The sequence below is a fragment of the Clarias gariepinus genome, chromosome 21 (assembly GCF_024256425.1).
Source record: "Clarias gariepinus isolate MV-2021 ecotype Netherlands chromosome 21, CGAR_prim_01v2, whole genome shotgun sequence".
Classification (NCBI taxonomy): domain Eukaryota; kingdom Metazoa; phylum Chordata; class Actinopteri; order Siluriformes; family Clariidae; genus Clarias; species Clarias gariepinus.
Window position 1 is genome coordinate 3,420,352 of NC_071120.1, and position 15,634 is coordinate 3,435,985.

The window sequence follows — 15,634 nt, forward strand, 5'->3', positions numbered from 1 at the left end:
CCTGTCGTGGGTTCAACTGTTTTAGATTTCTGATGGAGATGAGGTTTTGATGGTCTGTCCAGATAATGAATGGCTCCCTGGCGCCCTGGAGCCAGTGACGCCATTCCTCCAAAGCCCACTTTATGGCCAGCAGCTCGCGGTCCCCTACCCCGTATCGCTGCTGAGTGGAGTCAAATTTTTTGGAGAAGAAACTACATGGGTGTAGTTTCTGATCTGGACCCCGTTGGGAGAGAACTGCTCCAGCGCCCACATCTGAAGTGTCCACCTCCACAACGAATGGTTTACTGACATCAGGGTGAAGAAGAATAGGAGCGGTGGTGAAACGGTGGCAGAGATTCTTGAAGGCGGCGATAGCAGTAGGGTTGAAGTGGAAAGGGAGAGATGAGGGCCGAGTCAGAGCGGTTAGGGGGGCAGCAACTGTACTGTAGTCCCGGATAAAGCGACGATAGAAATTCGCAAACCCGAGAAACCGTTGGAGTTGCTTAAGAGTCTTGGGTAGGGGCCAATGACGCACAACCTCCAGCTTCTGCGGGTCCATGGCCACACCCTGGGACGAGATGACAAAACCCAGGAACGTGGTGGAGCGCTCGTGAAAGGCGCACTTTTCCAACTTACAGTACAGTTGGTGGGCGAGTAGTCTCTTTAGAACCGCCCTGACGTGCTGGATATGTTCTTCAGCGGTGCATGAGTAAATGAGGATGTCGTCGAGATAGGCGAATGCCCACCGGCCAAGCATGTCATGGAGAACGTCGTTAATCAGATGTTGAAATGCGGCAGGGGCATTACATAGTCCGAAAGGGATAACGAGACTCTCGTAGTGTCCAGTTGGAGTGATGAAGGCCGTCTTCCACTCATCGCCCTCTCTGATGCGCACCAAGTTGTAGGCGCTCCGGAGGTCCAACTTGTTAAAGATGGTGGCACCAGAGAGGGCGTCCAGGGCTGAGTTGGTAAGAGGCAGTGGATGTCGGTTTTTAATGGTCATGTTGTTTAGCCCCCGATAGTCGACACATGGGCGAAGTTCGCCTCCCTTCTTCTTCACGAAGAAAAACCCCGCGGCGGCAGGTGAGGAGGAGGGCCTGATGGTACCTTGGCGAAGAGCGTTGGTGACATACTCCTCCATCGCCTGCGTCTCTGTGGGTGTCAGCGAGTAGAGATGGCCGCGGGGTGGAATCGTGCCGGGTTGGAGGTCAATGGCGAGGTTGTACGGGCGACGTGGAGGAAGGTGAGTAGCTCTCTTCTTACAGAAGACCTCGGCTAAGTCCCGATATGCTTCGGGGATGGAGTTGGTGTCGACGTCGGGGGCCTCGGACTCCCGAGAGCACGTCCCAGCCGTCGCCCTTAGGCATAGTTCGGTGCAGGTCGCGCCCCACTGTAGAACCCGATGTTGTTTCCAGGAGATGAGAGGGTCATGTTGTTGCAGCCAGGGGTGTCCGAGGATGATGGGAGGTGAGGAAAGGGAGGTGACGTGGAAACGGAGTTGTTCTTGGTGTTGATCAATGGAGAGAATGATAGGTTCCGTCTGGGAAGTGATTGGACTGGTGGATAGGGGGGCGACCGTCGACAGATGTGATCCGAACGGGCTGGGATAACGCCTCAAATTTTACCCCCCATTTTTTGGCATAAGAAGAGTCAATGAAGTTACCTGCTGCCCCGGAGTCGATGAATGCAGTACTTCTGACTCGTTTGTGGCCAAATTGGAGGATTACCTGAACCGTAAGTCGAGAGGTGGTGGTGTCGGTCGTGGTGGAGATATGGAGGGGGCCCGGTGAGTCTCTCCTCAGCCTCACCGGGGCTGGGCGTTTCCCGGACGAACAGGACAGATCGCCCGGTGGTGTGCCGCGGACCCACAGTAAGCACACAACCCCTCTCAATACCGGCGCTCACGTTCGGTGGCGGTCAGGGAGGCGCGTCCTAATTGCATGGGTTCCCCGGCTCCGGTGTCAACCACGGCAGGAGGTGGAGATCCGACAGGTCCAGTAGTGGCGGTGGTGAAAGTGGTCGGCGGTGAGGGTGCAGAACGGTTATAGGTGGGAGCAGGCGGCAGGGTCCTCGGGGCTGGCTTCGGACGAGAGAGGAGACGTTGATCGATGCGGAGGGCCAGTTGTATCAGTCCCTCCAACGTGGCTGGAAGCTCTCGTCCGGCAAGCTCGTCTTTTATACGTGACGCCAGCCCCTCGTAATAGGATGTCTGGAGCGTGGCGTCTCCCCAAGATGTCTGCATGGCGAGGGTCCTAAACTCCGCGGTGTAGCGACTCACGGACAATCCACCCTGCCGCAGGTGATACAGCTTGGTGTCGGTCTCCACCTCACCCGCAGGGTGTTCGAAGGTGAGTCTGAGTTGACGTGTAAACTCGTTGTATGAATGGGCGGTGTCCGAGTCTGATTTCAGTACTGCCGTGGCCCACTCTGCTGCCTGCCCAGATAGCAACGAGACGAGGAGAGCAATGCGTAGCCGATCGGTGGAGTATTTGGTGGAATTAAACTCAAACACCAGATCGAGCGCTGTTAGGAACACACTACACTTCCCGTCCGTGCCATTCCATTTCTCTGGTAGTGAGAGAAAAACATCAGAAGAAGGGGGGGTGATGCGGCGCCGCGACCGCCGCGGCGGGAGGCCGGCTCGCCGCGCTAGCAACAGCCGCCCGGAGATCCGCCTTCTCCTGCCTGAGCTCCGCCACCTCGCGGCGCAAGGCCGCGACGTCTTGGAGGCCCTGGCGCAGAGTAGCAATCTCCCCGGTTAGCTTATTGATTAGCCCGGCATGCTGGTCGACCACGCCGCAGAGGTGCGCGTAATCCGCTGGGTTCACCGCTTTAGGCTCAGTCATTCTGTCAGGGTGAACTAACCTGGGCGACCAGATGACTTAGCTTTAGCGATTAGCCCAATGTAGCGTGGATGGTGAACCCAAACGCGGATGAAAGCGAATAGGCAGGATAACCACGCGATTTAGTTTAAGGACTCTCACAAAAGGGGAGCAAGGGAAAAACACAAATTTAACCCGCGTCCTATAAACACACACTCAAAATCAGAAAGCAAAACCCAATAAAGTGAGTACTCACGAATTGATGAATGGAAAGCCAGAACCGACATGGGCTGAACTCAATGACTGAGCAAGATGCTATGGTTTGTTTACTCCTTTTATACTTCCTGGTTCGCGACCGCTTCACTTCCGGGTCCTAGTGCCGGTCGCGTTCCGAGTGTGCATGACAAACATAAACTTATATAAATTTATTTTAATGCCCTTTGTGGGAATCCAGCCGTTGTCTAATCTGATTGGACACTGAAAAATTGGGCTAGTTTTTATTCCATTTGCGCGGATTTTGAGTTGTAATTAAGCTGGAAATATTTCTGGGACCTGGCACCCCTGAACGTGAACGCGCGACTTTGCGAAATGATAACGAAAGTAGTTTTGTTTTGCTAAAAACGAGGTGGTCAACAAAAAACGAATTGCAGTATCGAAGATTACAGACGGAGACGCCACAACTTCCAACTTTGTTCCACACTTGAGGTAAGTTTTGAATGAATGTCAAGACTACCTTATCAGCTAAGTAATTTACTATCTGCATGTTTATATCAATGAGACTGTACATTTCCTCAACGTCACCTTTCAAACACTATAATCTGCAAACCCCTGCTGGGTTATACTGAGTGCGATTTTGAAAGCCGGATTGTTTGTATGAGGTAGCCTACGTGAGTGTATCACACAAGGTAGGGAGCAAAGTTCTTCAATGTTATGTGAAGAAAACAACGTTATTGTTTGTATGAAGTAGCCTATTTCATTGAGAATATGTGTTACCTTTTTACATTGCTACTAGCATTTACTAACATTTGTATTTTTATGTATCTGAGCAATGTTTTTTTATATAAAAAAAAAAGTTTGTTTAATAAATACAGATCTTACAACCATACATAATCTGTATACATTTTATTTTTCTGCTAAAAAGACTCGAAAGTCAAACCGTAGGACTTTGGACTTGACTTGAGACTTGTTGGCCTTTGACTCGGGACTTGACTTGGGACTTGAGGGCAATGAATTAAGACTTACTTGTGACTTGCCAAACAATGACTTTGTCCCACCTTTGGTAAAATCCACCAAGAATGTCATTTTTTGATTCCCAGTAATTCAGGCATATAGTGATAATTTGGCATTGCTAATCTCCCAGGACCCCGAGAGACATAAAATATCTACTTTTTACATTACTGTTGGAAATATTTCCCCTAAACAAAGTTGTGTTTAAAGCTCTGTTCATCTATTGATATGTAACAAACACAGGCTGATAAAAACAACCAAAAAAATTTGAAGCACTTATCTGTGATATGTAGATGGTGCAAAAAGTTTACAACTATTTTTTGAGAAAGGGAAATATGGCATTAAAAAACTGTCTAAACACAGTCTCTGTAAACAAACTCTCTTGCAGGTTTTAGCAGCTTATTCAGTAGTAGATGAAAATGCAGATTTTTTATGTGTCACTAAAAAAGATCATCCAAGAAAATTCTGGACAAAGACAAATAGCTCATTCAAACCATTTAAATTGTATTGAAAAAGACTTAAAATTATTGTATAAAAAAGCGCATGTCCCTTTAAAAAGTTGACATATTTTCATTTCACACAGGCATCCTGCCAGATTCTTCCCTTGAAGGATTGTTCTCCTTGTTTTACTGGTTTCGAGGACTTGTACGTTAGCAAAAAATTATTGCCAGAATGATTGCTTGTTCAAACCTGTTCAGAAAGACAAAGTAAGAGAAGAAAAGAAAAAAACCTGAGAAAGAAAAGTACTCCATGGAAATATTGCTAGAGCTTTTCAAAAATAGACCACTTTTTAATCTGTTTTTGACAGATTTCAGTAATATGTTTCATTCACATCTAAGCTACACTTGCTGGTTCATTAGACTCAGCTCATCCTTGAGTACGGGTCACCTCAGTCCCACTGATGCATGAGGTTTGAGGCCAAACATTTGTATTACAATAGAATTGCTAGAGTCACCAAGGTTTTGTGAAAATTTGTTAAAAAATACATCTGATTTTGCAATCTTAAGGCAGTTTTAGAGTCTTCTCATAGATGACGATGCACAAGCAGCAGCCAGTGAGTTTTCCCTTCAAGGACTTCCAGTGAACGTTGACCTCTGTCAGGATTTTTCGTTCTGGATTTTTTTTTTCGGCCACACGTGTTTAGTCCAAATACTGGAGTTCCCATCACATCGTGTTTGGAAATGCTCCTACTATCCCCTTATTAAACATTCTACTCTATATTTTTATGATGCAACTTTACCAAGCATTTAAGTGTTCTTCATTCATGTTTTTTTTTTTCTCTTCCACAGTTCTTCTAGGGAGTTCATCACTATCTTTCCAGGTTTAAATAATATGTTGGAGGGTATCTACCCCAATGGAACTCTTTTTAAATCTCCTTAGTTTACTTTGCTTAATGCAGATCTTTTAAATGCTCTTTTGGCCAGACATTGTAGTTACAGCCGTGACCTGACCTTACAGACATTGCGCAACCTGCGAGACACAACAAAAAACAATCATTATTCTAGAACATATTTATGTTATAAAGTTTTGTTGAAAAGATAAGCATATATGATTATAAAATTGAATTATTCTTGTCAATTATTTAGGAGTTTATATGTAACATCATGTCTGAGTGTTTTATGCCATTTTGAGTATGGAGATTAAAACAAATATATTCGCACCCATTTAGCCATATCACAGCTCATGCAAGGAAAGTAAAGCAGGTTAGTTTAAGCATGCTGAGGCAGTTGCCACAGTAAATTGTGTAAGACTTAATTTGCTTTGATTGAAACCTGTCAGAAACTCCTGTTTTAATAGTTTCCCTCTCAACAGTTTAACTTCACTGGTCAGCAGCGCTCTCTCATGGCCAAATTATGCAAATACATTTCTAGAAAAAAAAAAAAAAACATCATAATATGGAAAAGCAGAAGGAACTTGTGTAGTGCTAATGCACATAATGCCCCCCCCCCTTTTTTTTTAGAAACAACTAGATCTTTAGGTTATTTAGCACAACAAGTACAAAATTATAGTAATCCACTGTTTAAAATTAAAGTATATTGTCAAAAAGCACCCAAGAAGATAATGTAACTGGGACATGTCTATTTTCTTTTTCAATGATGTCCCCTCCGCTGTTTGCACCAGGATAGGGATAAAGTGTGTGTCTGTCAGGTAGGTGAACACATCTGGACTGGGAACATATTTAAATGAGGGGATTTCCGCACCATGACAAGTCATCGTTGCTGTGAGAATTACATTGTCAAGCAGATTAGTCATTAGATTAGTGTTAGTTTAGTGTAGTACTGTATAAGAGTTTAGACTGACTGATGTTCTGATTTTCCTCACATGTTCTCTTCCTAAGCAGGAAACTCATAAATATGCATATAATAATAAAAAAAATAAATATGCATTTATTTATTCATTCATTTTAATATGCGTCTGAAACTGCTCATTTTAATATCAATACCTGTTCTTTTTACCTATACCTTTTTGTCATGTCATGTCATTGTGTGCGTGTGTGTGTGTGTGTGTGTGTGTGTAGGTGTGTGTGTGTGTGTGTGTGTGTGTCTTAGTCTAAACTCTCATACAGTACAACAATAAACTAACACTAATCTAATGATGAATCTTACAACTGCTTACAATGATAATGTTAGCCTCACAGCGACGATGCCTTGTCATGGTATGGAAATGCCCTCATCCCCTGGCAGAACAGCTTTAAAACTGGTCTGAAAATGGTGATGAAACACTTTAATCACACTACAAATAAAACACACTTACAAACTTAAATCACTGACACACACAAACATGCTGCACTCTCTGTACTTTTGCTATTAATTTATGTTAAAAGCAGTTCATTAGTTTTATTTTATTGGTTATACTTATAACAGTTATACTTATAACTTATAACAGTATTTTATAGTATTGTTACTCAGGAAATAAAATGTAGTTTACTGTATTTTATTGCATTGCCTTTTGGGAAAACAAGGTGAGCTCACATTCTGTCTGTCCATTTTTATTCTGCAAAATTCACTAAACCACTGCATGCCAGAACACACACACACACAGTTCTGTGGAAAAATCTTCTGATCCTCCAAATTATAAGTGAGTTTTGATAATTCCTTTATCTTAAGGTAATCTTGAGTAGTTTGTCTCCACATGACGTTGCTAATTTCTTCTAGCCCTGTGCAGTGTGTGTAGTGTGCTGAACGATAGCTTGCTAGCTAAGCTAAAATTAAGCCAGACTTGTGTAGCAGAGGTAATGATTCCACCTACAGTACCATAACTGGATTTGGTTGCAATTATGAATTTATTATGAACAGTAATTTACTCTTTTTGAATAATTATTTAATTATTGTTAACCAACTTCAATATCAGAGTTTTAGTAATTACTAAATTTTATAATTAAATACAGTAGTTACTGTACCCAATTGGAATGGTCATTACCGTCGCGCGCACCGCAGCGTAAAAACGACAGCAGCCAAAATAAATCAGTTGCATTTCAAAGTCATTCGTAAAATGGCCACAAGGTGGCGAAAAGTGACATTTTCACTCGTCGCAGTAAATACAATAGTGATGGTAATTTCTACATGAGTACTTTACACAACAAACATGAAAAATCTAAACCAGAGCTATTGATATGTACTGTACAATAGTAAAAAAATGAGTAAAAAAAAAACCAAACCATTGGTTAAATGTTGTTTAGATCAAGTTCACTAGCTGACAATTTGATTTGTACAAAGTATAAACTGTTATACAGTGTATCTCTGTATCTGTTTATTGTTATTTAAGTTCTGGATTATTTCAGGTACTTTAAACACATTGTTGGGTTGCTCATGTTGGCTCATATGAGATGTAGTTTACAAATGAACACCTGGTTGGGTTATTTTGACCCAACAACTAGTTTATTCTTTCGTTTCTCCAAATATCAGCCTGCAAAATGTTCAAAATATTACTGTTATTGTGTCACAGGTGTAGTTTTAAGAGTTGTTTAGGCAGGAATGCGTGTGTATACAGCTCAAAACCTCCATCAGTTATTAACGATAGCATCTATTTAGAAAAAATGCCCCGCGATTTCGAAACTTCAGGAAATCTCCCGGTGCTCTGCGCATAACACCGGGCCAACTCATGTCGGAAAGAATTTATAAGCGGTTTCTAAACGTGGGCTATTGTTTTTTACTTATAATATTTGTTAATTTCATTTAAATGAGGTTTGGGCTCAGGACTTTGATTCGGCATCGTGACCCCCCTCTTTAATTTACTACGTAGTCCAAATCAGCGCTAAACCACATGCATGAAGTTTTTTCAATTCAATTCAATTCAATTTTATTTATATAGCGCTTTTAACAATGGTTATTGTCTCAAAGCAGCTTCACAAAGATGAAAGAAATTCAAAAAAAAAAATAATAATAATAAAAACAAAATAATAAAATATTAATAATAATAAATTGTGTATGTGTGAGAAAAATGTGTCTAGATAATAACGAGATGAATGAATGAAATGTTGAGCAAGCCGTGCTTCATGGTGCCGCCTGTGCACTTAGGGTCGAACTGTTACACGGCCCAAATGTAGTCAAGAATATAAAAAAAATTATAATAAATAAATGTTTTATGCTTGTTTTAATGTTATTTTGAAGTAAATAAAAACAGTAATAGCTAAAATAGTAAAAAGTTTAAATATTAACAAGGGGAATGTTTGATGTCATGTGGGCATTATAAGATTTGTATTGAAAACTTCTAACTAAAAAGTAGCAGCTGGCACACCTAAAAATAGGTAATTTTTTTCATAGTCTAAATAAAAATCCTCCTCGTTAATTTCCCAAAGTCAACCGCACACAAAGTTTTCCCGAGCGCAGAAGAATTTTGTTCTACTAAATAATATTTGTGCATTATAATCAGAGCCTCCTATTCCTATTAATCCTGGGTTGTTGTTCTTTTAGTGTCACTGTAGTGCTTTACAATGCCAGACAACATTCAAATGCAAATTATTCACCCTCCCCAGGTGTGAATCAGCTGTTCTCACCTATACATTCAGAGAAACTGAAATGCACTTCTCCACACTTTAAAACCTCTTGAATCTGAGGCTCTTCTGAAGACTTTCAGGGATTAAGGCCTCTTTTTAAATTTGTGTAATTTAAATCTTCTGGATTCTAGTTTTTAATCCTTGGAATGGAAGATATTAAAATTTTCCTTATGATAGCATAAATTGCATTGTTTTTAATCACAATAATACACAATAATATTATTTGGTATTTTTATTAAAAAAAAAACGGGTATGGGGCTATCTTGGTTTATTAATCCTCGTGCCAGGTTTAGGTATAGTATTCAGTGCGCACCGTACATATGTTATTTTACAACTATATCATAACACTCAGAAATACCTTTTATTTGGGGTTAAGTGACTGATGTGCCTAACATTTTTCAGCTGAGCCTCGTTTCACTGAATAATCCACAACTTTTCATGAGTTTGTACAGTAAGACCTCTTGCCACCCCCCTCTCTCTCTTACATACACACACACACACACACACACACACACAAAGCAGACCAAATCGTCATTAGCACGTCCCCCCCCCCAAACAGCGCAGCCATTTACTTTCAAGAACAGTGGCAGCTGGAACACCTAAAATAGATGCAGGATTATTTTTTATAATCTAAATAAAAATGCTTTTTTGAACGTGGGCTATTGTTATTTACTTGCAATATTTGTTAATTTAATTTAAATGGGGTTTGGTCTCCAGAATGTTGAGCATCAGGATCCTCTTCTTTACTTTCCCACATAGAATTAGCGCTTAATCGCACGCATAAAGTTTTGTAAATTCGTTTAATGTTTAATAGTAAATAATGACCCCCGTTGCGCTGTACCCCCGCTTGGAAAACCTTATGAAATACAAGTTTAAGAAAATTATTATGATCTGTCATGGCGTGCGCCTGTGATAGGCGTGCGCCCAAATCTACTATTGCTACTCGCTCACTCCGTAGGCTCCCTGAATAGGTGGCAACGGGACGGAGCCGCCTATTCGTGCCGGCTGGCGATAATTAACGTTAATATTATCTCGGACTTGCTCCGCATTATAAAAGCAAGGCGCGGAGTTTTGTTCGAGGTTCTTGAAGTACATTATGTGGTGGAGAATAGGAGCGTGGCATGTGAGTGAGGCGATGTGACGCGCCCCAGGGACTTTAAACAAGGACACTAGAATTCCCCCCTTTGATCTCCGCGCTGAGGACAGCGCAAGAAAGAGCTACGCGAGCTCCCGCGGGATCTTTACTCCCGCACCGAGCCCGCCCTCGCAGCCCCGCTGCCGAAGAGGAAAAGGCTGTGAGGATGTTTGTGTTAAGTTTTTGCGCCAGCGAGGACTTGCGCCGGCCATCGACAGGGGGAGAAGCACCGTCACGAGGGAGTGTTCAGGAGCGCTGCCTCCGCGTGCTCAGTTCTGCCACTCTGCGCACCAACACTTATCGTCAGCTGTGTGCCCGCATGCCAGTGTGCCACAGCCCCCGGAACTGCACATGCACAACCTTTATTCTCTTTCCCTTCTTTCCATTCTCCCGCCTTCAACCCTTTTCTACCCCATTTTATCTAAATAAATGACCTTTCTCCCGTAAAACCTCGCCTCGTGTCCGTGCTTTATGGTGCTGCCCGTGCAACATGGGTCGAACCCATTACAGATCATAACAGTCTACTGCATTTCATTCTTATAATAACGCACAAACACAAGCGGGGCTGAATGACCGACATCAGCTGACGCAGTAGAACGTCCTGACAATGTTATAATTTTATGGTCATTTATTTCAGTTAATAAATCTACTATAAATTTAAAGAACACAAGATATAAGACGACACAAAACCCTACACGCGTCTTTTCTAATTACACGTGATAAAATCTAAAGGCTCACTGTGTTAACATTTATTTTGTTTAAATTTGATCCTAATATGATTTGATTTAATTTAATTTGAATTCTACATTTGTACTGTAATTTTAGTTCTGTGATTATAAATTTGTTTAACTACAATGTTTTACTTGATTTTATCTGCTACTACGTGCAGTTCTAAAGCAACGCGTCTTATTAATCCTTGAGAGAATGAACTAAGGCATGAGGCGTCAGTCTGTAGTTATATAGCGCCACTCAGCGGTAAAAGCCAGCAAACGCACAAAGCCAAATGCCGGCGCCGAGCGCCGCGACGGTAGAACCAACATTCCGATTAAGTAACCACCGTAAGCCTAATCAACATTTAATAAATCATAATGTTTTGGTCATGGAAAACTGCTAAAATAAGGCTCTTATGTCATAAAAACTAAAAAGTACAAACATAGATCACTTAAACAGAATTTATTCTTTATATGTGAAGTTTATTTTTCTCTTTAAGTTGCCATGAACTTGTGCCATGAAGTGATGAATAGATTTCATTACACACAGATGATTATTTAGGAAGTATCATTAAAAATCATGGTGGGCAGTGTAAACACAGCAGCATTCTTCAACGTCACTGCAAGTTCAGGACAGACTACACGTTCAACTTCAATAAAGACACACAAATCTTTTCCCACATACACCTGAGGGAGAGAGAGAGAGACATTTTACTTTATTGTTATTAAATGTGATGTAATAAAATCCAAATAAACTGATTAAAAAACATTTAATACTTGAAATGTAAATTTTATTTATTTAAAACTTTAACAGTTTTATAGTTTCCTTGTGCTTTCCTAAATCGTCTTGTTAAATAAAATATCACACACACACACACACACACACACACACACACACACACACACACCTTGATTTGGAAGGTGTCTGTCCCGAGAAGAGGTAAGATCTTTTGCATCTTCCTTCTGTAGTCCAGAGGAGTGTACACAGTAAACTGCATTTTAGTCTTCTTTTCTACATCATCTTTTACCTGAATTAAAAAATAGTCACATTAAACAAATTACTGTATTATAATAATAATAATAATAATAATAATAATAATAATAATATACAACACCAGATTGTAGATTTATACATGCTGCTGTTTACCTTCTCACAAATTTTCTTTATTTCTTCATCAATTTCTTTCCATTCAAAGAAGTCTCCAGAAGTCCCCGGGGTAGACATGCTAATTCAGAAGACTCAGACGAGTTACACACGTGTCCTGCAGTGAGAAGAATTTAGCAGAGACTCAGTGTAAAGGCCAGGTATTTATACTCCCACACTGACGATCATAAGGAATGATGAAATTTCCAAGAAGTCTATTAACATTGGAGAGAACACACACACACACACACACACACGCACACACACACACAAATATCAAACTACAAAAATATTTGTTATTCAAGGAAAATGTAACTAGAACAACTACAATATTTAATAAGTTCTTTACTCGTGTGTAACATTATTTTCCTTTTGGTCCCTTTTATGCTTAAAATTTTATATGCTAAAAATTCGTTCGAATCTTTATCTAACTGACAAAAACACAATATTTGGTTTTTCACTGAGCAATTAAAATGTTTTTTTTTCCTCTTTATAGTTTACAATTTTCACAGTTGATGATGTGGGATTGGATCCAGCAGGTGACCTGTTTGACTGGACTGTTCTGTCTTTCACACTCAACCAAGTCAAACAGACACTCCAGTACACAACATTTACCACGGATGCTCACAGAGCTTCAGTTTTACAGTTTTTCAGCTCCTCATTCCCGTATACTTTACCAAAGACTGGATGAACCTATGACCACAGTGTGTTAGCTAATCACTGCTTTATTTAACATCTGCTTACTGAACAATAAAAGGCCTTTAGAGTAATGCATTGATTTTCAAGGATCAGGAATTCCACTCAATAAATGCAGTGAGCTCTGAGCCACCTCGGGCCAGGTTGGTTATTCACAGACATACAACCTTCATTCAAATGTTTTACATAAGAGTTTCATCAACATACTGTACTTAAAGGTTTCTATAAATGTCAATCACTTATGCCTTCATTCACCAGAAATGTCGTCACAAGTCCCAGTTTGACTTGAACAGCAATTATATACGTTGTACCAATTAAAAGTTTGGACACAACTTTTAATTCCAATTGTCTTTCCTGATTTTTATTTCTTTGTACACTGTTAAACAATGGTGAAGGCATCCAAAATACACAATATTATTTTTTGAACAGTTGATGTTGAGACGTGTCTTCTACTTATGCTCTGTTAAGCCTTCATAATGGCTCTAATCTGATGTGCTATTAATTGGTGATTTCTGAAGCTGGTAACTCTAAATAATCTTGTCCTTTGCAGCAAAGGTAAGTTTTGCTCTTGTTGTCCTGGGATGGTCTTTATGAGAACCAGTTTCATAATGGTGCTTGATAACAGCATGGTGGGTTTGCACTTGACAGGACTCTTTGTTACAAACGAAGTATCACAGCCATTTTCTTTCTCCGCTTACACAAGATCCTGATAGACATCCTGAGAAGTCCTGGCTTTCCATGGATTACCATCCCCATGGTGAGGAGGTACAGGGAGAGGAAGCAGAAGCAAGGCTGTAGGGCCGGCGTGCTAGCTAGGCTAAGAAAGCAGTCACACCGACCACCGCTTCCCAGGCTTTTTCATTATGAATACCAAATCACTAACCAACAGGATCGATGAACTGAAGCTACAGGCGGTGACTAAACACAGGCGGGGGGCTCTGTGTTTATGTCTGTAACAGCTGGTGTGCTAAGACAGGGGCTATAGATGCACCCCATTTACCCAAGAGAGTTTACTGTGATCATAATAACTGCTGTTTACTTTCCACCAAATGGTAACGCTAGCTTGGTTATCCGACAATTAAATAGTAGCATTAGCATCCAGCAGAGCATGTATCCTGATGGTGCTGTGCACCTCTTAGCACGTAACTTTAATCAGGCAGACCTAAAGTCAGTGCTATACTGCATAGGTTATAGGGCCAGACCAATACCACACCTGGGCCAATCTAACCACACGTCCTTCCTTTTAGTCCCTGCATATGTCCCTAAAGAAAACTACTCTCACAATTACAACGACTGTAAAAACATGGCCTGCTGGGGCCTCTCTATAGAACTGTTTTTACAGGAGCAACGGGGACGTCTTGAAAGATCCATACCTGGAGGTGTTCACGGACAATGTTCAGTGTTACATTAAGAAATGCATTGACACTGTCACTGTTGAGAAATGCATCTGGGTCTATCCCATCCAAAAGCACTGGATGGACAGGGAGGTCCAACAGGTCCTGAAGGAGAGGAACACTGCCTTCAAGCTTGACGACAGGGCTTTCTTGAGGAGCCAACCCGAGCCAACCTAAAGAGAATCATCAGAGGTCAAGAGGTCAAGATTCAGGGCATTTCTTGGTATGTGTGACAATGGGTTGCATTTAAATGCTATTTGGGCTAACCCTTAAACTCCGATGTTAACAGAGCTGATATTCTAAAGCGAAATAGGTGGAAATATAATTGATTTGTGATGGCACAGCGGATGGCTGCCTCAGTGTGGAGCTCTCCAGGTGTATTTTGGCCGGGTTTTGACTATTTAAATGTTTTTCTGAACATTGTAACTGGTGGAGCAGTGGCGCTGTTATAATTCTTTAAGACGCACAAGTGTGGGAAGAGAGCCAGTGTGCTGGTCAAGCTGTCTAGTATCCATGCAACGATTCTCTGCTCTCCACCCAACAAAATAGATGAACTTTTTCTGCTCTCCCAGATAAATAAGGAGTTTTCAAACTCTGCTGCTCTGTGCTTTACAGAACTTGGCTGTATGAAGCTTTTAAGACAGCACACTACATGTGCCAGGCTTTCAGCTGTTCATTCTGTTCAGTGTTCACATTTACCAAGTGCAATGCTTCAACAGCTGGCTGATCAGATCACAAAAATAGAGCAACAACACCTGGACTCCCTTATTATTATTCTCTGGGTCTTTAATAAAACAAATCTCACATGTGATCTGTCTAAATTTAAACAACATATTAAATCATATATGTAATATATATCATATTCTCCCAATCTACAGGCAAATTTCCCAATCTACTTGCAAATATTACAAGCATGTTTCAACTTCACTGATTGGAGTGTTTTTGAAGCTGCTGCCACCAATCTGAATAAGGTGACAAATTCTGTAACATCATATATCAGATTCTGTGAGGGTATGTGCATCCCTACCAGGACGTATTTAACATACAGCAATGACAAACTGTGGTTCATAGCCAAACTCAGATGCCTGACTCAGATGGCCAAAGAGGATGCCTCCAGGAGTGGGGACAGGATCTAGTACAACAAAGCCAGAAACACACTAACAAAGGAGATCAGTATTGCGCCAGAATTCTTGCGTCAGATGCTCCACAACCATCTCCATCTCAAAGGAATCCTAAATAACAGGACCTAATGATTACAGATCTGTTGCCCTAACATCACTGATCATGAAGTCAATACTGTCAAGATGCTGGCTTCTATGAAAGATATGGGACATGTATCCTGCATGTATCCTATCAAAATGGGACATGTATCCTGCAACATCTGGATTAAAACCCCCTGCACTTCTCCCACTCACCATAATAAACAGCATGGTGGCAGCAGTGGAGACATTTCGGTTTCTGAAGTGGGACAATCACATTGACTCCATTGTTAAAAAGGCCCAGCAATGGTTGTATTTGCTTCACCAACTGC